The following is a 23,578-nucleotide window of genomic DNA, read 5'->3' on the forward strand; positions in this document are numbered from 1 at the left end:
TAGTGTTGGAACATATGGCTTACTCCCCTGTCTGTGACCAGTGACTGGAACAAGATAAGTATGTAAACAACATATGGTCCTGTACACACCATAGTCTAAAGAGTGTCACAGCTGCGGCTCTGTTGTACCTGAAGAACAGATATGCACAGGTGTTCTGCTGACCCCCCCCCCCCTTTTCACATGTGAGTTAGCGTTCAACTTGAAATGGACATGTTAATAATAATTTGATGCATCCACTACAGGCACATAGATAGTCATCACCAGCCCGGCTCGCATATCCAACCATAACAGTTATGAGCATTCACACATGTGCTCTAGAGAGGGTTACCATGCACTCTTCCACCTTGATGAAATGGTTCTGTACTGGTGATCCACTTCTTGTCTTGGACCTGCCCCTCGTGATGACTTGCTTCTTGGTCTTGGCATGCAGTATCATATCCAGTGCCCCTGCAGTACAATTGTATTACCATCCTATAATGGTCCCCCATATAATTGACACCCTGCATCTCACCATACCACTACTTGTCCGATAAAGACTTCTTAGTTTTAACTTTATTTCAAGAAGAACATATTAGGGCATGTATATGTAAGGCCTACAGTAACACTTTCATCTCCTGGGTGGTGAATTTTTCTAGCCATTCCTGTTCTCTAGAGCATAGACATTCAAAAGCAATGATACAAATATTGAATGAAGTATAAATACACAAAATATGTAGCATGCAGAAGATAAGATTACATTGTAAAGGAAAGTACACTATGGATGAGTAGAATATATTGAAGACAGTAATAATACAAAATTAAATATATATTTAACTATATACAATGTATACAATAAATGTGCCAATTCCAATTCTTATGCAGATATCAAAATGAAATGTACTAATATTGATTGACTTATGAGGCTTGCCTACTCAACCATTACCACAAAAGCATGTGCACATGCCTTCATTGTGTAGGTGTTCTCCCAGTGTTTTATTAAAGTTTAACAAGCTTCACTTATTTTAATTCATTTGAGAGGTGGTTCTGCCCCAGAAAATTTATTTTTTTGCCTATAACTAGGAAATTGAGATTCTCATCTTGACTGTTTCTGGGTGCAAACACTTGTTCTTTAAGAGGAAATGTAATTCTGAGTTGTGGGCAATAACTGCTTTTATTATTCCAAATAATAAAGAGTCTAAGAGCTCCTAAGAGAAGGCTAACCATGTTTGGAAATAAAAATGATTTAAAGCTCATTTGGAGATCACAATACTGGCATCAATTAATAATAATACCCATCTGAATGTTTTTTTAACTAACAAAAACTGAAAATTTAAAAATTGGAATAGTGTTGATTGACACAATATACAAAAACTCAGAACAGTAAAACACAAAATACTGGAACAGATGGAAGAAGGCACACACTAGACCACAGTAATAAAATGAAGCACTTTTCGTTTATGTTAGATCATAAACTTCTTCAGACAAAGTTTTACAATTCAAATCACGTTTAAATACATAAAAGACAAGTGTATAAGCCAATCAGCAAGTAGGATACATTAATTGAAATAAAAGCAAGTAACAAAAACACCACCCCCTTATTAATACAAGTGAAGTACATTTAAACACACAGAAATACTAATAATTCCGTCATCACATCAACTAGTCTAGTGCAGGTACAGTAAAAACTATCCTGTAAAAACAGTTTACTTTAGCTTCAAAAAATAATAAAAAAGGAAGGAAGAAAAACAGTATAATTCCAATTCAAACTTCATCTTGTTTGTTTGCAAAATAAACTAACGATTTAAACTTTTAAGTTTCAATATGCTGCCTATAACACAGCCGTCATTTAAACCAGGCTGGTGGTAGGCGTTAAACCTAATCTGCCAAGAAAGTTCTAACTCTTCAAGTTTTAAAGCATCTGGACCTCCTCTTGGATTAGTAAGCACTTGGTCAATGACAATGAACTTAAATGCATGTCTAGGGAATAAATCAATATGTTTCGCTAGGGCATTTTCCAGTTTGTGTTTCTTAGTAGCGTATAAATGTTCATATACGCGTTCCCGTAGCTTTCTTTCAGTTTTGCCCACGTAGAACGCTGGATGTCCCCCAAGGGGAACCTAGTCAGTTTCACATTCCTAGTACATTTAATCCACCACTTAATCCTCTGATTAAAGTTTTCGAACAATTCTGTGAATTGGATTTTCGAAACCTAGTTAATTCTGTCCCCTTTGACACCCTAAACACACATCAATCTAGTGTTATGCGAAAAGAAAGGGATAGTTTGAATTTCATCAAATTGAATAACTTAAGAATATGTAAGCCTGATAAAGGGGGAGGTGTGGTGGTGTTTGAACAACTAGATTACGTTAACAGGATGGAGACTCTATTAAATACAGAGTCTTACGAGGCAAGTTCTCGTTCTGAGATTAATACAGCATTAATACAGCATATAACAGTATTAAGAATGTGATTGAAGACTTGTATATTGAGGATAAAATCACCCGTGATATGTACAACTTTATGGTCACTACTTTTCCAAGGTTTCCCAGTCTTTTCGGGATCCCCAAAATCCACAAATGCATAGAAAATCCACCTATGCGTCCCTTGGTGGACAGTAGGGGTTCCCCCACTTACCCTTGCGCAAAGGTAGTTGACCTTATTTTGCAAAAGTACCTTGTTAACTTAAAACAAATCTGTAAGGACTCATGGACTTTTCTCGGTAATATCAATGTACTAGAATACAAACCTAACTACAATTTTTTAACTATAGATGTTAAGGATTTGTATACTTGTATTCCCCACACTATAGCTATAGATTGGGTAGGAGAAATGTTGAAACTTTTAGACTGTCCTAATGATGTCATTCTACTTGTAGGTGATTTACTGGACTTGATTCTTAAAAATAACTTTTTTGTGTTTGACGGTGATTTCTACCTTCAAAGAGTAGGGGTGGCCATGGGCTCACCATGTGGGGCCAGTGTGGCCAACATGGTGATGGCCTATTGGGAACACCACTTCGTATTTGATAACAATCAATTTAAAGACAACATCATTTTTTACACCCGCTTTTTGGATGACATTTTCATTCTTTTGGATGGCAATGTTTCAGATTGTGAATTATTGGTTGAATACTTCAACTCGACTACATCGTTTCTTGAATTTACATTCAACTTCAATGTATCAGTGATTGATTATTTAGACATCACCTTGACTAAAGACATCTTGTCAAGTAGATTTGTCTCATCAATTCACAGAAAGAAAACCTACTGTAACTCTATGTTACATTACACGAGTTGTCACCCTCACCACCAGAAACGTGCCATTATTAAAGGACAGTTAGTCCGAGCAGCACGTATTTCCTCACTGGATGACGTTTTTGACCAGGAATGTTTATTTATTAAAGAAATGTTCCAGTCTAGAGGGTATCCCTTGCACCTTATCAGTGAATTAATTCACGAGGTAACACACAAACGTCATACTTTAGTTTATGTCCCCTTATTGACCAATAGGTCAAATAGGTCACCTAAGACTACTATGCCCCTCAGTCCTGTTGTTGAACAGGACCCTGATAAACATTTACGATCAGATAGATTTAACACCTCTTTCATTACCACTTATTGTACGAATAGTAATGCCTGTTTCAAAATTCTTAGAAAAAACTGGGACATTTTCAAAGGTGACATTAATGTTTTCTCTAAGGTGGGGGACCAACCTGTTGTGATATATAGAAAAGGTAGAAACCTTAAGAGCTATTGTGAAGGATGTAGATCTAACCCTGTTAGAACTCCAGGCATGTATAAATGCCAAGCATGTAACTATTGTGGTTACATCTTGGAATCCAACAGAATTTCAGTGAATAACTTTGTTTACAACCTAAAGTTTAGGAATAACTGTAATTCTAAGATGGTTGTTTACCTGGCTTTGTGTCAGTTTTGCCCAGCGTTCTACGTGGGCAAAACTGAAAGAAAGCTACGGGAACGCGTATATGAACATTTATACGCTATTAAGAAACACAAACTGGAAAATGCCCTAGCGAAACATATTGATTTATTCCCTAGACATGCATTTAAGTTCATTGTCATTGACCAAGTGCTTACTAATCCAAGAGGAGGTCCAGATGCTTTAAAACTTGAAGAGTTAGAACTTTCTTGGCAGATTAGGTTTAACGCCTACCACCAGCCTGGTTTAAATGACGGCTGTGTTATAGGCAGCATATTGAAACTTAAAAGTTTAAATCGTTAGTTTATTTTGCAAACAAACAAGATGAAGTTTGAATTGGAATTATACTGTTTTTCTTCCTTCCTTTTTTATTATTTTTTGAAGCTAAAGTAAACTGTTTTACAGGATAGTTTTACTGTACCTGCACTAGACTAGTTGATGTGATGACGGAATTATTAGTATTTCTGTGTGTTTAAATGTACTTCACTTGTATTAATAAGGGGGTGGTGTTTTTGTTACTTGCTTTTATTTCAATTAATGTATCCTACTTGCTGATTGGCTTATACACTTGTCTTTTATGTATTTAAACGTGATTTGAATTGTAAAACTTTGTCTGAAGAAGTTTATGATCTAACATAAACGAAAAGCGCTTCATTTTATTACTGTGGTCTAGTGTGTGCCTTCTTCCATCTGTTCCAGTATTTTGTGTTTTACTAGTCTGTTACACTGTTTGGAATTTAAAAACTCAGAACAGTTTATAATGTATGTCATTAATTAAAAGAAAAAGAAAATATTTTGAAAATGTAAAAACTGGAGGGCATATCGTAATTTTGGCAAAAGTACATTTTTATTATAGCTGAATGGAAAACGGTAGAAAAGATATGAGAAATACTGTGGCATAATTCTGGTTGGGATATAACTTTGCTAGTTAAATTGTCAGTAAGGTTGTGAATGTTAAGGAAGCATTCACAGTGAGACCCAGGTGCTTGTTTCCAGTGACATTAGGGATGATATTCTCTTAGATGTCTTTAAAGGTTAGTGATGGTAGGTTTGAAAATCTATATATCTGTTTTGTGAAAAATTGCATGACATTAGTTTCTTGGGAGTTAATTAGTAGTCTTTTGGCACAAGACCATAAGCAAAAATCAGTAATTTTTTTTTTGTAAGTTTGCTTGCAAAACTGAATGTGATTTGTTGGATTTGAGCATTATATATCATCTGCATATGTAAAATCAAGACAGGGTAGGTCAGAAGTAATGTCATTAATAAACAGAGAGACTAGATGGAGACGTAAAAGAATGAGCTTTGGGTAACTCCAGTGATGAGGGGCCCAGTTTGACAACAACTTGAAAGGTACTATTTGTGAGATAGTCTTGTAATCATTTGTTTCTGCTGGTTGCAAAATTAAACTTAGGTAATTTGTTGAGGAGTATATTATGCTTAATGATCTCAAATGCTCTGCTGATATGAACAAACAAACCAGGAATAGCAAGGTCTTCATTGATATTAGTGTAAATTGTATTTGTAGCAGTCAGTAAGGCTATACCAACCTGATGGCCAGAAAGTACGTCATATTTATTTATGTGGTCAGATAACAACTTTTACATTTCTTGAAGATTTTTTTTTTTTTTGGTATCTGCAATGTACTGAATGTCTGGAATAAAAAAGGAAAAAATAGATCAATAAGAGCAGAAGCGCAAATTGCTAATGAAAATGTCAGCACAATTGCAGGAACATGTAGGCTGTAACAATTGGTGAAAAAAAGGAGTGGTGACCAAAAAGCTGCCTTAATAATGATAGAACTGCAATACACCTTTACTACAGCTGAAGAGCATGCTCCTCTGAGGCTTTCAGGGATCAATGGCTGGTTTGCACTTTACTTAGTTGGGCAGATAAAGTCCCTCTGGGGAAAAAACTTCAATTTTTTTAAATTTTATTGATGTTTTATGATTTTCTAAACCTAGGAGTGCTGTGTTTTAAAGGACTGCCTTGAGACTGCAACATACTTTTAAACAGGGCGCTCACTTTTTCTGTCATTTTAAAAGTGGTGTAAAGTAGCTGCAGACATTTTTTCTGTAGCAAAATCATGTTTATTTGACTTTTGTGTAGTTGACATAGTATTTAAAGTGCTTTGTACTGTGTTTCTCCATCAAAAGTAACTTTTGTGGACTGGTAGTATTTACCAGCAATTTTTGCTAGTCTTACCCAGGAAAGAGGCACCATTTTTGGCTTTGACAATGGAACAAACTATCAGTCCCACAGTCAGTCCTTCTTCCAGCCACAAAAAAAAAAAAAGAAAGAAAGAAAAAGAAAAAGGCAAACAGCATTTGCCACCACAGCAAATAATCTCTCCACTGTAGCACCTACAGCCACTATGGACCAGGGGTTAGCCACATCCTCTGCAGCTATTGGAGTCTACTCGGTGGGCAAGGGAGAGTCACTCTGGCTGGTTCTGGGAGAGGACATAAGAAAGGTTTCCCTGTTCTGTCAGAATGCTGTGACCATTCCTGGAGAAGCTGCTGTTGGCCTCATTTTTTTCTGTCAAAAAGAAACAAAAAACCAAGCATGTATCTACTTTCCTCAATTTTCTCAGGATAGGAGTAGTTTACTAGGTCTATCTCATTTAATTCCGGCTATCAATCCTTTTTGTAAAGTAGTTTCAGGTAAAAGAAAGAGGGATTCCTCTTTTCTGAAGAGATTTAAGATTCTGAATCAGTAAGATGCAGCGAAAGATATTTTTCCTCAGATTTCTGATTCTGACTCAGAGGAGAGCTTAGTTTCTGATTCTTCTTGTGAAGGGGTTCTATTTTTCTGAGGTAATAGGTAAGTGACATTTGCTATCACCATAACTAAGCAACAGATAAGAGATATATGCTTTCATGATAACTAAGTTATGTATAAGTGATATTTATTTTCATGATACTCATCCTCAGTCCATGTCCTGATATTTCACTACTTATATATTGGCATTATGCTAACAAGGCAATCATCTAACTTCTTTTCCACCTGTAGTGCCTAAAACCTTTACTAGAGCAAAGCACTGGATCCAGACTGTCCTATTTTAAAGATGGGAGAAAGCTTGCCAATACATATTCAAAAATCTCTGAAAGCCAAATGTCTAAAGTACACAGTACAAAGAATGTGTTATTACTCATACTCAATGCAGCTGTCCAAATAGATGGTACCCTAAAACTAATATAATGTTTTTACTAGAACAGCTTTGCACAATCATTGCACCACATTTGTATATTGAAACAAAAGACCACAATGGTAAAATATCCACTATGTCATATGTATGCAGATCTGTGCAGGCATATTGGTTGGTCACTTATGTTGAGTTGCACCTATTGTAAATAGCAGATGCATTGATCACACATGAGTTTTTTGTGTTGTTTATTAATGTTTTACTAAGCGCAGTATGTCAGGAAAATAAATCACTACTGGTGATGAGATTGGCTTATGGCTGCAGGCTAGCTAGGTGAATGAGCAAAATATTAGTAAAAATGGGTTTAAACTTATCAAGCTTGTCAAACAGTTCTAATGTAAAACAAAACATTTTCAACAGTGTGACTCTGTTTTAAATACAAATCACTGTGTAAATCTTTTATTTAAAATTATTGCTGTTTGTACATGAAAACTGATTTTCTAACATAAACACTGAATAAAGGTGAGTACTGGCTATGTATGCCAACTATAAATAATAAATAAAAGATTAGTGGAGGGAAAACAGTGTACATAAATGATAACAATAATTTTTGGTTAGTAGTGCATATAACTTTTTAAAAGGTAATACTCATGTTAATTATTCCTGTGTGTTTATAATGAATCAAACATAGTAGTGTTATGTGTAATAAATAATAGGGTAACAGAGGGATAGTATTAAATTATCTTCACAGCAGTTCATATGAGCTAGTTAAAAGTAATAGCTACTTTACTATAAAGAGACAAATTAATACATGATAAAGTAAGTGAACCGGGTAAATTTGAGGGTATAAGCAAAAAAAAAAAAAGCAATGCTCTGGGTCACAGCATGCTGTAGTTCTCTGAATGAATTTGTCTGTATCAGCAAGATAACTGAGCAGTTAGTTTACTGAAGGAAAGACAAAGCCATTAACAGAGCAAAACAAAGCTATTTCTACATTTCGATAAACATGAATTTGAGAACTATTTCAGAATAGTCTTTCCTGCTTAACAATGTAACTGTTAGTGCTCTAAAGCAAAATAAAACTATTGATTGCATAAATGCAGAAAGATACATCTTTACACATTAAAGAACTAGATAGAGGTATATAATTATTCTAAGTGATTTATGTTGAATTAAAATCATAAAGAGCAATACATGATTTTCTATCAAGATTAGACTGTATAACAGTGTGTGCTGGTATAAGAATTACAATTACTTCAGTCAAAATCAATAATTTTGTGCAATGCAATCCTCAGACCATCATCATTTCGATCGTCATTTCATTAGAAATCTTGTACTCAGTAGTGGCAAAAACCTATTCAGTGCTCTTTGTATGGAAAGAGACTGAAAAAGTCTCCCAGCATCATTTTTCTGTCACCTGAATTATATTTCTCAGCTCAGCTACAAACCTGCTGATGCTTAAGTATATGCTAGACTAACAAGTGTATTTTAAATAGCATACAGACAATGTGATAAAGTATCCAATTAACTAAATGTTAGTTATAAATCTGTCAGCTACTTTGCCCATTTCAGAGTCAAAGGCAGTAGTCCAAACTCATGTTTTGATATAAGAAATTGAGTGCACCCTTCCAATAACTTCACAGAAAGTGAAATACTTCAGACCCTTCCCCTAGAATGAACAACACTGCCTCATCCTTCAAAGAGCAGGATGGACATCAAAAACAACATTGCATATTTTACTCTCCAACTGTATTTTCAAACTATCCATGACACTGCCCACCAACATCATACTTTGAATACCCCTAGGCTCAAGCTCCCAAGGTACATAATTACTAATCAGACCTTTTTTCAAACTGACATCTTGACAAAGGGTTTTACACAGAATTTCTCTAGTCATCTGGAAACACTTACACAATTATGTTAGAAATGAGACAAAAATTCAGGAATGTAACTGTTGCAACACATATTAGTTGGCATGTTTTTCATAAGGATGCAGTCAGGCATGATAAACTGTTGCTTCTTTCTTGTTGTTCCCCACTATGCTTACACAAGGCATGACAGTAGCTGGCAGAAGTAGCCTTGATATACCTTATAGTAATCAGTTCAACATTCACATGCTAACAGCTAATCCGTAACAGCCCATTTAAAGGTTTTATTTATATACTGCCCACAGTATATGTTATACAAACTGTACATGTTGTCATGTTATATATATATATATATATATATATATATATATATATATATATATATATATATAAAACAATGGGCAGTTTATAAATTTAAGGGATATATATTGTTCGTGGCTGTATTTGTGAGTTGCTGCTTGTACCTTTTGGTGGGGCCATGACTGAAAATGGTCTTTGCACCAGCCAACTTTCCTCGTTAACAACTAGAACAAATGAATAAATGAACGAATAAATAAACAAACAATGAAATAAATGGAATGACTGACAGAATGAATTAACTGAATTGACTAGATTAGATTAGATTGGACAGTGCAGCGGTAGCGTTGTCACCTCATAGTAAGAGGTTCTTCAGTTTGATTCTTGGCCGGGGTGCCTTCTGTGTGGAGTCTGCATGTCCTTACTTTTCTGTTGTTTTAACATTCTTACTCCCTCCCCTTTCCCACAGCTTTATAATGAATCAGTACCCCCCCCCCCATTTTTAAATTATTTTCATAACTCTGTTTAAAAGTACTAAATGAATATTCTAATTCCTATTTGACTTTTACCCTCAACATAATCAAGTCTGTTTCACAGCTGAAACAGTAGGCTCCTGTTTCTACCACAGAGGATTAAGGCTCTGAGCTGTTAATGGGCTGTCGCCTGTAGTCCAGGATTTGATTTCTCCAGCCTTCATTTGCTGACTGTGTGACTTGGAGCTAATGACAACATGTTAACAAATAAATACAAAAATAAACAAACAAATAAATAAATAATATCCAATCTGCTTGCAAACTCATGAAGAAACTTGAACCTGACTTTCTTGTACTTGTAAGAATTTCACCAGAATCCCTGAACTTCCACTATCACCTACACTATTACTATATTTTTACACAACACCATCGTGGAAGGCAAGGTTCCAGAGTTGAAATCAGTAACTTGTATTATTACCATTACATAACAGTCAAGCCTAAATAACTACCAGCCTACTGTCTTACTGCCTTTCTGGTCAAACGTTTATGAAAATGTGTGTATGATTAGCATTTTCATTTTATCTTAGACCACAATCAATTTCTAACATAAAATATGAATTTCTGTTCAATCCTACCTAGATATTTTATTTAGGTCAATTGAAGAGAATAATATGAAATGTAATGTTCACAAAACCTGTGCTATACATGTTGGGAAAGCAAATCCTTAATATCCACATGCATTGGACAATTTTAATATCCAAGAGGCTAATGTCATCAGAGATCTGGGTATTAAAATTGATCACACCTTAACTCATTTCCTCCAGTACAGCTCTTCTGAGTGCATACTTTTAACTCCCTGTGGGTGCAGTTTGAGCCTTTAAAAAATGAAACTATCACCTTACAGTTCAAACAAATATTCGGGTTCCTATCATGTTGTCAAACTTAAAAGTTTGAACGTCATATGGTCAACACCATATGAAAGAACTTTTAAAAGTTTGAACGTTTTAATGGAGATTCCTGTACAGTGTGGCAATGGAAGTTTTCCATTGTCTGCACTGTAGTGCGATCTCGGAGTTGGTATATTTAAAGAGTGGGGGGGTGGGGGGTTCGGGGGTCTTGCCCCCCTCCATAAGCTTTCAGGTAGGTTTTTTTCTATTTTTTTTTTTTATTTTGTTTTTTTTTTTATTTTGATTTTCAAACTTTTAAGACTTTGACCATATGGTGTCCACCATATGGTGTTCGAACTTTTAAAAGTTTGATTATCTGATATAGACCCCAAATATTCATATCTCCAGAACCATAATTGTTACTAGAAAACAATTAATTTTTACATTAGTGGCATTCATTCAGTTTGATGCTTTCAACTGGATTTTATGAAACAAAATAAAGGCAGTGAATATTAATTTGTAATGTTGTATAAACAGCTTATGATATCTCAATAACCATTCAATCAAGACACATACTGCCAGCAGTATATTCTTCATACAGCTGTGAGATTTCATATGAGACTATGCAGTTCTGTCTGTTAGTTGAATGTTGAAATATTTATAGAAATATGACAAATTATTGCAATATAAATAAACAATATACAAATAATATTCAATATCTCTGTAGCTGTATTAGACAAAGGTCAAATGTCAATACCATTGTGTTTGCCATCATGTGTGTTTTAAGACGGAATCTTCTGATACCTTGTATGTAGCATGGTTTTGGAACTATTAATGCAAATATGAACAAGGAATATTTGACACCTAGAGGCGTCAGTAGAAGTTAACTGCAGAAACACTTGAAGGTGCACTTGGCTGTAATGAGTTAAGTTTTGGTACGCACGTACTTGACATAGTCAGAAGGTGTTATTTTGATATTAATAATATCTTTGGAATTATTGATAGTAGAGATAGGACTGTGCTACATCATATTTATCAAACCATAGCTAGCCCACTATTAAATATTGTGGGTATTTTTGTGGATATGATTGTGCTCAGATAGACTGGAGAGAATACAGACACTTTACAAGAAAGATACAAGGAATGCTGGGTAAAACCTACCATGATAGGTTAATGAAATTGTCTCTGTTTACAATTAAATATAGATTGGTTAAGGGTAATCTGATTATTATTCATAAAATAGTTTAGGGTGTTGGGTTTGGGAATACCATGAGTTTTCATATCAGATCACATTTATTGAACACCAGGAATAATAACTATTCTGTAGAACGTGTGTTTGGGAAAACTGCTAAATGGCGTAATGTTTTTCTCTGGAGGCCTAGTTTGCAGTGGAATATTATTCCATTATGGGGTAGTAAATCTAATTATAACACTTCTTTCAAGAAAAATCCAGATTTTTGTGTGGGTCCAAGGGCTTTTGAGTCTGATCTTTATGGTGATAAGCTCTTTGAAGGCTTGTCAGGGTGCTGAACTTGATTATAATAACATTGAACATTAATATAACTCTAATTGACTTCATTAAATAAGTTCATTCTTACAATTTTGTAGGACCAATCTAACTGGACTTATCAAGAGCATTTGAAATGGTGTCATGTCACACACTGCTAGAATCCCTTAAAGTCTGCTTTCTCACTTAATTTTTAAACAGTTTTCCAGTTATTTTTCTAATAGGTAAGGGGAAGTACAATGGAATGGCTCAATCCCATCACATCTCCCATTAACCATAGGAGTTCTCCAAGGCTTAGTATTTAGGCCACTCCTTTTATGCTCTGTGTGAAACTGATCCTCCATGTGGGGTCTGCTAAAATGATCCAGGACGCAAATAATTGTGCAATCATTAGCTGCCACTTCCCTATATACTCTGAGCCTCATTTTACCAATTCTTTCCATTTGTCTCCAGACCTTGTTAACTTGTAGTGACCTTCTCTTGAATAAGTCCAAAACAAAATCAATACTATTTTTATCCTATGATCCTTCCATCTTTAACTTGCAGGAAACAAACCATATCTGAATCTCACCATATCTTTCAAAGATAACAATAAGGATAATACTTTGACAATCAACATCTCTTGATGCATGTACCACAGAACATTTCAAACTCAATCTACATAGCAAGCATGCAATATCAAAAGATAGACCCACACTGGCAAACAACTGATCGGCTTCTATCATCTTAATTTTAACTGCTATGCATATTCATTCCTTACACGTGAAGTTAGAATAGCCCCTGCTAGGCGCTACCTTCTTCCATCTCTCATGTACTCTTCTCACCTACTTACACCCAGCCTCATCAGTCTGGTACAAATTAGAACATTCATATAATAGAATAATATGATCTGTTACAGATTACAGCAGTCAGGCACATCGCTATTAGTACCTCTGTGACCTCAGCTGGCTTGAATCCAAACACTGTCACTCTCCAATCCACTTATGCTTTGCTCAGAAAGCACTATACAGCTCAGACTATCTATCACTTTCTGAAATTATCACCTGGGTGGCTTCCCCAACGTGTCTTTGAGGATCTATACTTCATGTTATTGATAACCCTAAATCTGCCAATAAACAGGTGACACAATATATATGAGGTTTGTGTTGGCAAACTGTGGAACACCCACCCCAACACATAAAGTGCACCTAACAGGAATATATTTAAGTCCATAGGAACTGCCACTTTCACAGGAAATAGATTGACACTGGTACAAAACACAGCTAATGGCATAATAATGCTCATTTTCCTTAAGTTTTCAATTCCCACTGTTGCAGCACATTGTTAACACCCAACAATCACATTTACACTGTTTTCGTATCACACTAACTCATTAATTCCTGTTTTGTCCACTGTGATGAGATGTACTGTGAGTAATTCTGACATCATGTTTGCATTATATAGTATGTTTTTTTTTAATTCTTAAAAACAATATTGTATTTTGTGTTTAAATGGTTTCTCATTATGTTATGTATACTCTACTGTCATATCTAAATTTTGTTATAGATTATACAAATTTAGACTATCTCCTGATTTTCTTATATGGGTGACTTTTTTTTCAATGTATATGCCTTTAAATAATTTCCCCTGGGATTCCAGTGGAAATGTTACTTCCCAGCTGAATATTCCCAGTTAACAAATATACATACTCAGATGAATAACAGATACCCTACAAGATGACAATATCATTACATGATATGCTAAACAGAACTTTTAGATCATCTATACCTTGACAGAACAAATAAACCTTGAAAAAATCATTCAAAAAAATTGCAGGTAGTTTACAGAACTATTTGAGTTCAACAAGTCTCAGGAGTTTTATGCTTATAACAGAAACCAAATCAGATATCAGAGTATTTTGCAATATATGGTATTGCTGCATTGGCCAGTTGAAAATAAAAGATGAAGTCACAGATACAGTGAGAGCATGACCTGTGTGTATAATATGTTTGATATGTAGATTGAATTTGAGCACACAAAAGAGACTGTTCAATAAGGAAAACCTATTAAACAAAGAAGCAAGCTTTAGACGTAGCCATACCTATGGAAGTTGCTGTGAAGGACACATTAAAGTTACAGCAAGCTGTGGTGAACTGTTTATTGTTAACAGATTTCCTATTAGTAAGCATAATTTAGGTTAGGCAGGCAGTCTTCACAACTGATTTTTTTGAAGCTAAACTATCTGTAGGGGATATAAGAGGATTCCAATGACAGAATGTACAACTGGGAAAACATAAGAAAACAAGAAAATGGCAAATGCAGGTTACAGGACTATAAGCATACATGATGGTGTGTTCAGAATGACTGACAGAAGGAGCAAAGTGATTACAATAAAACTTGCCAACTACTGAAAATGAACATATTTTGTACATCCATATGTATTTGTAGTAGATGTGCATGTTGTTACTAAACATGTTTAAAAAAGCTTCAAATTAGGATCTGCAAGACATATCATGTTAGTTAATTCCTTACCAATGTCAGATTAATTGCTTGATCTAAGTTATTATATATGTAATTACTGTTATCATGTTTGCTGTTCATGCTTACATGTTTCTATTACATACATATTCATAAAAGACATGGTAAAAAATAGCTTACAGCAGTTAGAATCTGCAAAGCAGAATCATATATGCTAATTAGAACTGCCTGTTTGATATTATTCGTTATACAGGTAATTATTATACCGTCTTCACTAGTCAAGTTTATTGCTGTTTGGAAATGATTTCATACTTCTTGTGTACTCAAGGCAGCTTTTCTTCCTAGGCCTCCACTGAAAATGGGCTTAAACTCAGTGGAATCTCAATAATCATGAAATCGAACAGACCGGAGAGCGAATGGCTTTAACATCGAAAATGCCGTTCATCGAGGTGTTTATTGTGAGATCGCAGTACAGTGAAGATCAGAAAATTTGGCCTTTCCTCACTGTAGTGCGATCTTGGAGTTGGTATAGATAATTAGCAGGGGGGGGCACAGCCCCCCACAAGAGTGTCTTTGACGAACGACATTTTCGATATTTAAGCTGTTCGTTCTCCAGTCTTTTAGATTTTGTGATATAGACCCGTACAATGCACACCCAGCTGATTACAAATCTTATTTACATTATGCAAGAAGGAGTAAGAATGAACCTTTAAATGAAGTTGAATGCAGAAAGCTGTAACTAGGGTGGAAAATATTTAGCAGGTGCCAGTGGGGCAGATCTGCAATACTAGCATTCATTTATGATGCCATAAGGATAGTGGGGTTTCACAAATTAAATGCCAATACTGCACTTCATTTGTGGTGAAGTTCAATGTGTGCAAATATATGTATTAAGGTGCTTTTTACAGTTGAAGCAAGAACTTTGCTACAGTTACAGAAGTACTGATGACTTTTTTGGTCCTCACCTTTAGGTTGAATGGGGTGCCTTTCTCATGGACTGCTCATGCACCATATGAGTTACTTACAGTGATGTGGATACATGTGTACTTTGTCAACAGTGTCCATGGAAGAATAGGGGGATATTTTTACACATGCCATTAGATGAATATAAACTGTTACTAAAGTACTGTAACAACAGGTAGATTTGTAGTTTAGTGACTTGTCAGGACAAAATGTGAAACTGGAATTTATATATCTGTCAGCCAAGAAAAGGGTAGAGTGGGGAAAGAACTCATGCTAAAATTGTTACACATGAACAATTTATAGACTCACATTTAGATCATTAACAATCCTTCTGCAAATTATTCTTACTTGCAGATACTAATGACATTAGGAAGCTAAAAGTGTTGAAGGAAGAATTGAAAAAAAAAAACAAGCAGTAGCTTGAAACTCACTGAAGAGGAGGAACTGCCTTATGAATTTATAGCTGAAATAAAATGTGAATAACACATATGAAAACATTCTGTGGTGTTGTTTAAAATAATGAGCAGTGAAGGATCTACACTCGTAGTGGCAGTGGCAAAGTAACACAAATCCCAAGAAGTTTGTGTATAAGGAGGCTGTATGGGTCCAGCGTTAAAGACATTGTAGTGCCTCTTCCTAAAAAGGAAGATTCATTTATATCCCAGACAGCATGACAGCCATCTTTGAAAATGTCCATGGCACTGACATTTGTACACAGAACATTCCAAGAAAGCTTAAACAAATAAGACGCATAAGCAATTTTTTCAAAAATATCAGATCATTTTCAGAGTGGTGTCTGCACCTGCAATTTTGCAGCAGGCAATGAACTAACTAGTCCATAGCACACAATTCCTTTAAAACATTATCCTATTGATGAAAAAATGAGGGGCAATAAACAGCTGGCCTACATGAGATCATATATATATATATATATATATATATATATATATACACACACACACACACACACACACACACACACACACACATATATATATATATATATATATATATATATATATATATATATATATATATATAGGCTAAAACATTATATGTATGGGTAAACAGACCTAATGAGAATCTTTACAATGTGAAATCTCCTCACAGGGATTGGTCCTAGGTCCTCTCCTGTTTGGCATCTACTTCTGTGAAGTTCAAGCCAACATAAAGGGACTCTGGCTGACCAAGTTCGCAGATGATTGCAAACTGGGAGCCATTATTGATTCTCCAACTGATGCAGACATTCTACAAAAAGGCCTCATTGACACCAGTGACTGGGCCAGAACCATGGCCTTAAGCTCAATGCCAAAAAGTGTATTGTCATTCTCTTTGGGAAAAATTGGGTGCCCATGAACTACCACATAGGCGATAGTCCACTAAACACCGAAGGTGTGATAAGAGACCTAGGGACACAGGTTGATAGCAACCTCTCCTTTGATAACCACATTGCCACTGTAGTCAGAAAGTCCTTCTATGTGGCACATCTCATTACAAAAGATTTCTCATCCAGGATGAAAGAGGTTATAATCCCTCTCTACTCATCCCTCATTAGACCTATTATAGAATACAATGCCCCATTTGGTATGTACCTCACTAGACACCTACAACAATTGGAAAGGCCACAAAAATACCTCACTAAGAGGATCTTAGGCCTTAGACACATGCCCTATATAGACAGACTCAAAAAACTCCAGCTATACTCTGTCTCATATCACCTACTTAGAGGCTATCTCTGCTTGACCTACAAAACCATGTCTGACCCAGAGCTGCTAGATATGCTACACCTAAAGAAATCACAATCCCTCCATGCCACATGCTCCAGGGACCTAAACCTCATTACTACAATAAACAGAACATGCTGGAGGGACAGGTTCCTAACCCAGAGACTTCCCATACTCTGGAAGAAACTTCCCATTCACATCAAGCAGAGCACTTCACTGGCTCTCTTTAAGAGAAATCTTGATGAGTGGATGGGCAATAGGAAGTTTACCCCAGGGATCACTTCAATGGCCTTGCCTAAAAGGGGCACTGGGAACTAACTTTGGGCGGCATGATGTCAGGGAATCTTCTTGGGCTAGGCTTATATAGGCTCCAGAGCCATTAGCCTAGTACACACCTATGAACCTATAAACCTATGTGCATGTGACATTCAGAAATGGACTACATAAGCAGCATTACAAGACAGAGGTTGTAACAAAGGCACCTGGGCCTCAGAATGTGCCACAAATGAGGCATTATATACATAACTAGTGAACTACTACTAACTATTACTAAATATTACAAAACTGCATGTGAAATATTTTACACCCATTACAGACATTGCTTCAGGATGTGTCTAAATGGAAATGGATTAAAGTCTCTGCACATCCTTTCAGGGAGCCAAAAGAACTGATTATATAATATAAAGTGCTTACCCACTTTAATCAGTCTATCAGGTAAGAATGTGATGCCTGTCTGCGTGTCATTGGCACAGTTGTATTACATGAAATCAAAGACAATATAAAGAAATCTATTATATTTGCTTCATGGCTGCTATCTAAAACTGAATGAAACTTTTCCCTGGCTATCTGAAAATACTTTAGCAGTCCTTAGGATATTATGAAATTCATCCACACTAACTACACAGAAGAAAGTTAAAAAGTTAGTTGTATATCAGCTGTTTTTACTAACTTTTTTATTCCAAAGATGGGGTCTGAATGGTGACTGTTGACAAACTGCAGAACTGCTTCCCTTCATGATTTAACAGTTTTTGAATTTTTGACAAGTATTTTGCGTCAGGATTAGTTGAAGCACAGATACTGCAGTCATGTTTGGCAAGACACTCTGTAATAATAGCTAAGCAAGTAGCTATTCTTTCAAATTTGTATAACTGTCCTCAGAAACATGATCAGATAGACATTCCTTAATTTCTGAATGAAGGGTTTATTTTCCTACAAATAAAAGTGCTTACTACAAGAGGATTTCTGATTCAATTCTCAGTTGGGGTGCTTTCTGTGTGGAGTCTGCACATCCTCTATGTGTTTCTATGGGTTTTCACCAGGTGTTTTGGTTTCCTCCCACATTCCAAGGACATGGAATAGATGAAATTGTATACTGTAAATTGTCCATAGATGGGAATGGATGTGTCTACATATGGTATGGAATAACAGGAGTGACAGGACTAGCCAACCAGTGGTGTGAACAGTGGCTCTAGATGATGATCACTGATGATGCACCAACCCAATCCCATGTGCAAAAACTGGAAAAAGAGAGGGATGGATGGATGGATGGATGGATGGATGGATGGATGGATGGATGGATGATTGGAAGGTATGTAAACACAAGTAATTTAAGCTTCCAGCAAATGTCTTATTGCAACACTAACCATACGGTGAGAATTCCATGTGAGAACTACAGAATGACATAATTCTGTGCAGGATGTCCTGCTCATCAGAGGTTGTTTAAAACCTTCAGTAAGGGATACTAATACTGAATATAAATACTGCCATAAGCCACTCCAATCCTGTACCTGCAATAACAAACAAAAAAAAAAATCGACAGGCAGCTATAAAGCAAGTAGAAAACATTGCAACTTCATGGCCAATAACTTTTTCACTGTCTAAATCTATCCATTTTAAAATGAAAGCATTACAGCTAATGAACCTAGAGTCAGCCATTCTGAGCTCTTCTTGGCTAGTTCTCTTTCTAGTATAAAAAGAAAAGACCAATGGTTAGACCACAGCTGAAGATAAAAATGGAATAATCCACGTCAGGAAATAAATCACTTGCAGCTTCACAGTAGTGCCCTTTATAAAACCAAAGGTTGTAACTGAGATGTAGTAGTCAAGGTAGGAAACGGTTCACTTGCAGTTTCACACCACTTTATTAAACAAGAGTAAGCGCTTTCACGATCTAAGTCAGCTGATCGCTTCTTCAGACTCATAAAAACAGTTAAAACATTGGTATTTAAAATATGGTTCAACCAATGAAAACACATATGGAACTATGACATAGACTAATTAAAATTGCATACATCAGTACATTAATTTGCCTTATATTCTGCATAAGATGAAATAAAATATACATATAACAGACACATTTTATGTAATAATCCATATTAATTAATGTTTTAGTGGTCTGGATTTTAAAAAAGGTTTCAAGGAAACAGCATTGTTCAATGTGTCCAAGGTGACTAATAATATTGATAGTACTAAAAGAGATGCTTTTATTTTACCATTTAATGAACATTCTGACACTATTATTCAAGTCTTAAATGATACTTGGACAAGTGTTTTTTCCAACAAGATAGAATACTGTGAAATACTTGGATATTTCCCAAAGGTCACATACAGTAGGGGTACCAATCTTAAAGAAAGCCTGGAAAACAACACCAAAGGCAGTACATACACTATGTCAAAAATGAGTAGATGTGGTTTTTTCAAAGTATGCAAATATATTAATGATGGACCCAACACTATGGTACAAAGTTATGGTAAATCCATTAACTGTCCAGGTCATTGTAACTGCAATACTAAGAAAGTGGTATATTTAGCCACATGCGTTTCCTGTCCAGCATATTATGTTGGAAAAACGACTAGGAAATTAAGGGAACGCATTTTGGAACATAACAGGGATATCAAGAATAAAAAGATGGTAAACGCTCTATATGTACACAGTACCAAATGTGAGAATTTCAAGCGTTTTATATTTTTTGTAATAGATAGAATCCCTAATTGTTGGGAAAAAGGAGGGGACTGTGACAACTTGTTAGAATCCAAGGAATGTTTATGGCAGTTAAGACTTAATGCAAGTTGTACACCAGGCATCAATGGACACATTTCTATTTCCAGTATTTTAAAACAAAGATCCTACTGTATTTAAACATTGTTTTATAGTTGTTTTTAATATTGTATTATATTATCAATACCTTCTTTCTGAGGTTCTAAATTTAATTGGTTGACACATCATAACATTTAAAATTGTATTTACATGACATTTTACAAATATACAAATATACATTTTTTAAGCTTATTTATATTTTTGATTTTAATATAATACATTTATTAACATTTTTCAACAACATAACATTAATAATTATTTACGAAGTATTTTTTCACTGTACTATTTTTTAACCTTCAATTTTTAATAATATATGATGACAATTATAAAATTATTGTTTTTTTAAAAAATGTGTTTTTTCACAATTAGAATACCATGTCAAGTCAACAATAGTCTAAATGTATATGTATACATATGTCTTTAAAACTATTATTAATTCAAACTTAATTTAATTGTAGGCATTGTGTAATTAGTGATGACATCTCTATATATAGGTAGTAGGCTTTATAATGCATTAGTACTCTGAAGATGCCCAGTAGTGTTTCAGGGTGAAAGCGCTTAGTACTTTATGTTTTAGAACTTTGTATTCTATTTGTCTTTTTCTTTTGGATTATTTTGGAGTGTGGTGAATAAAATTTGTTCCGGTGACCTCAGAAGAGCCTTTTTCTACACGTTTTACTGGTTTACATAGTTCATGGTTATTTGAAGAATATTGCTATTATACCAAGGTAAGGCTGTTTAGTAGGTTAATGCTTGTTACATATGTTTTGTGGAATACTTTTGAAAAAACAGTCCCTCTGTTTTACTGTAAGTAATATATTTATATGTCTGCTTCATAAAGGTATGTTAATTTTGCTTATTTTTTTGTTTTGAAAATATTTGTTTTCCAGTGCACCATTTGACTGTTGTGTACAACAGTGCCATGCATGAACTACCTGGCTTTAATATATTTCAATGAGTCTATCATTTACCATTTTATTTGCTGCACTATTTGTGGACATATAGTAATACATCCCCAGCAGAAAGAAGACAGAACAGCCATCCTTTTAAGTAGTACAAAAAGCAGAAATATTTTCAATACCATACTCTAGCATCTTGTTTCAGTTCCTGTTACAACATTCTTATGACATAGCTACAGATAGTTGAAGCACTGGTTTCTTACGACATAGTTACAGATAGGTGAAGCATTGGTTTCTTATGACATAGCTACAGATAGTTGAAGCACTGGTTTCTTACAACAGTTACAGATAGGTGAAGCATTGGTTTCTTATGACATAGCTACAGATAGTTGAAGCACTGGTTTCTTACGACATAGTTACAGATAGGTGAAGCATTGGTTTCTTATGACATAGCTACAGATAGTTGAAGCACTGGTTTCTTACGACATAGTTACAGATAGGTGAAGCATTGGTTTCTTATGACATAGCTACAGATAGTTGAAGCACTGGTTTCTTACGACATAGTTACAGATAGGTGAAGCATTGGTTTCTTATGACATAGCTACAGATAGTTGAAGCACTGGTTTCTTACGACATAGTTACAGATAGGTGAAGTATTGGTTTCTTATGACATAGTTACAGATAGTTGAAGCACTGGTTTCTTACGACATAGTTCAGATATTTGAAGCACGGTTTACTGTCATAATTTCAAAAACAACTCGGTTGACTGCATTATGTTCGAACACAGAAAGTCGAACACAGCAATGTCGAACTTCAAAAGCAAGCCTAGGAATGGGTTTTAACATGGGTCAAGATAGGGGCGAGGTTTGTAGTTTGGCAATAGCAGTGAACCTCTATCTCAACCCATGTTAAAACCCGTTCCTTGGCTTGCTTTTGAAGTTCGACATTGCCGTGTTTGACTTTCTGTGTTCTAACATAGTGTGGTCGACTGAGTTGTCTTCGAAATTATGATAGCAAACCTGAAGCACTATTTTTTTTACGCCATAGTTACATATGGTTGAAGCGCTGGTTTCTTATGACATAGTTACAGATAGGTGAAGCACTGGTTTCTTATGACATAGTTACAGGGAGTTGAAGCACTGGTTTCTTATGGCATAATTACAGATAGTTGAAGTATTGGTTTCTTACCACATAGTTGATAGTTGAAGCACTGGTTTCTTATGATATAGTTACAGATAGCTGAAGCACTGTTGGACAAGTGACTGTAGAGCAATAATTTAATACTGCAGTGAGTTTCACCACAGTGAGTTGTATTTTCCCTCCCTCTCCACTGTAATGTGACTGTGGAGTTGGTATAAATAATTTACAGGGGAGGGGTGTTTAATGCAGGGGGTGCTTGCCCCCCCTGCAAAAAATGTGCTATTTGCAGGGTTTTTGAATCACTGGTTTTGATTTTTATTTTTCAAAAAACAGTGATTTTGTTTGATGGTGATTCAATTGCTCATAGGTAAAACACATTTTACATAAATCTAGGCAAAGCATGCAGCAACAGGATGGTATTCACGTCTCACTTTACTCAATTTAGGGACATGCATAATGTGTCTATCTGCTGGAATCCCAGATGTGCAACTTGGCTGTCCCATATACTGTCATGCACCAAATCCAAACAGCGATACTCTGTTCTGTATGTCAAACAAACTTTGTTTCTGAGAGCACAGATACCATTTGCCACAATGCAGTGATATGAAAGCCCTTCATTATCCACAAACCAGCTTTTAAAATGTTCCCATTGAGTAAAAGGCTGCATACCAGAAATTACTGGTTTTCACCTGCTTGGTCATTACCATATATAAGAGGTGTTTGTGAAAAACTCTGCTCACTATCCTACCACATTTTAGGACACATTTACATGAAACATGCTTAGGCCTATTTGCATGGGCCAGAGGCATAAGAGAACAAGTATTTGAACAGTGATTCTTTATTTTGAATGCCATACCCTTGCAGAATGTACATGACAATGTGAATAGATTTACATAGTTCACAAGATATCTTTGAGTCCTGCCCATATTGTTTACATACCTGGTGGCTTATGCTTTCTGTTAAATTATATCAGTTTTAATAGTTCAAAAAGATGCAGAGCTGGATTCAGTAAACCCTACATGGCGTGCTAAAACCATGTGTGCATCATGGCACAACGTGCACATGATAGCATGCTGATTTGTATTCAGTAAGTGACTCTACACAATGTGTAGAGCTGCATAAATATAGTAAACATTGCGTCATGCTAATTACAGCACCAGCAGCTGAACTGCATGTTAATCTACCAATCCAAGATTGTTGAGC

The sequence above is a fragment of the Protopterus annectens genome, chromosome 9.part0 (genome assembly GCF_019279795.1).
Source record: "Protopterus annectens isolate FY-2018-M chromosome 9.part0, PAN1.0, whole genome shotgun sequence".
NCBI classification, from domain to species: domain Eukaryota; kingdom Metazoa; phylum Chordata; order Ceratodontiformes; family Protopteridae; genus Protopterus; species Protopterus annectens.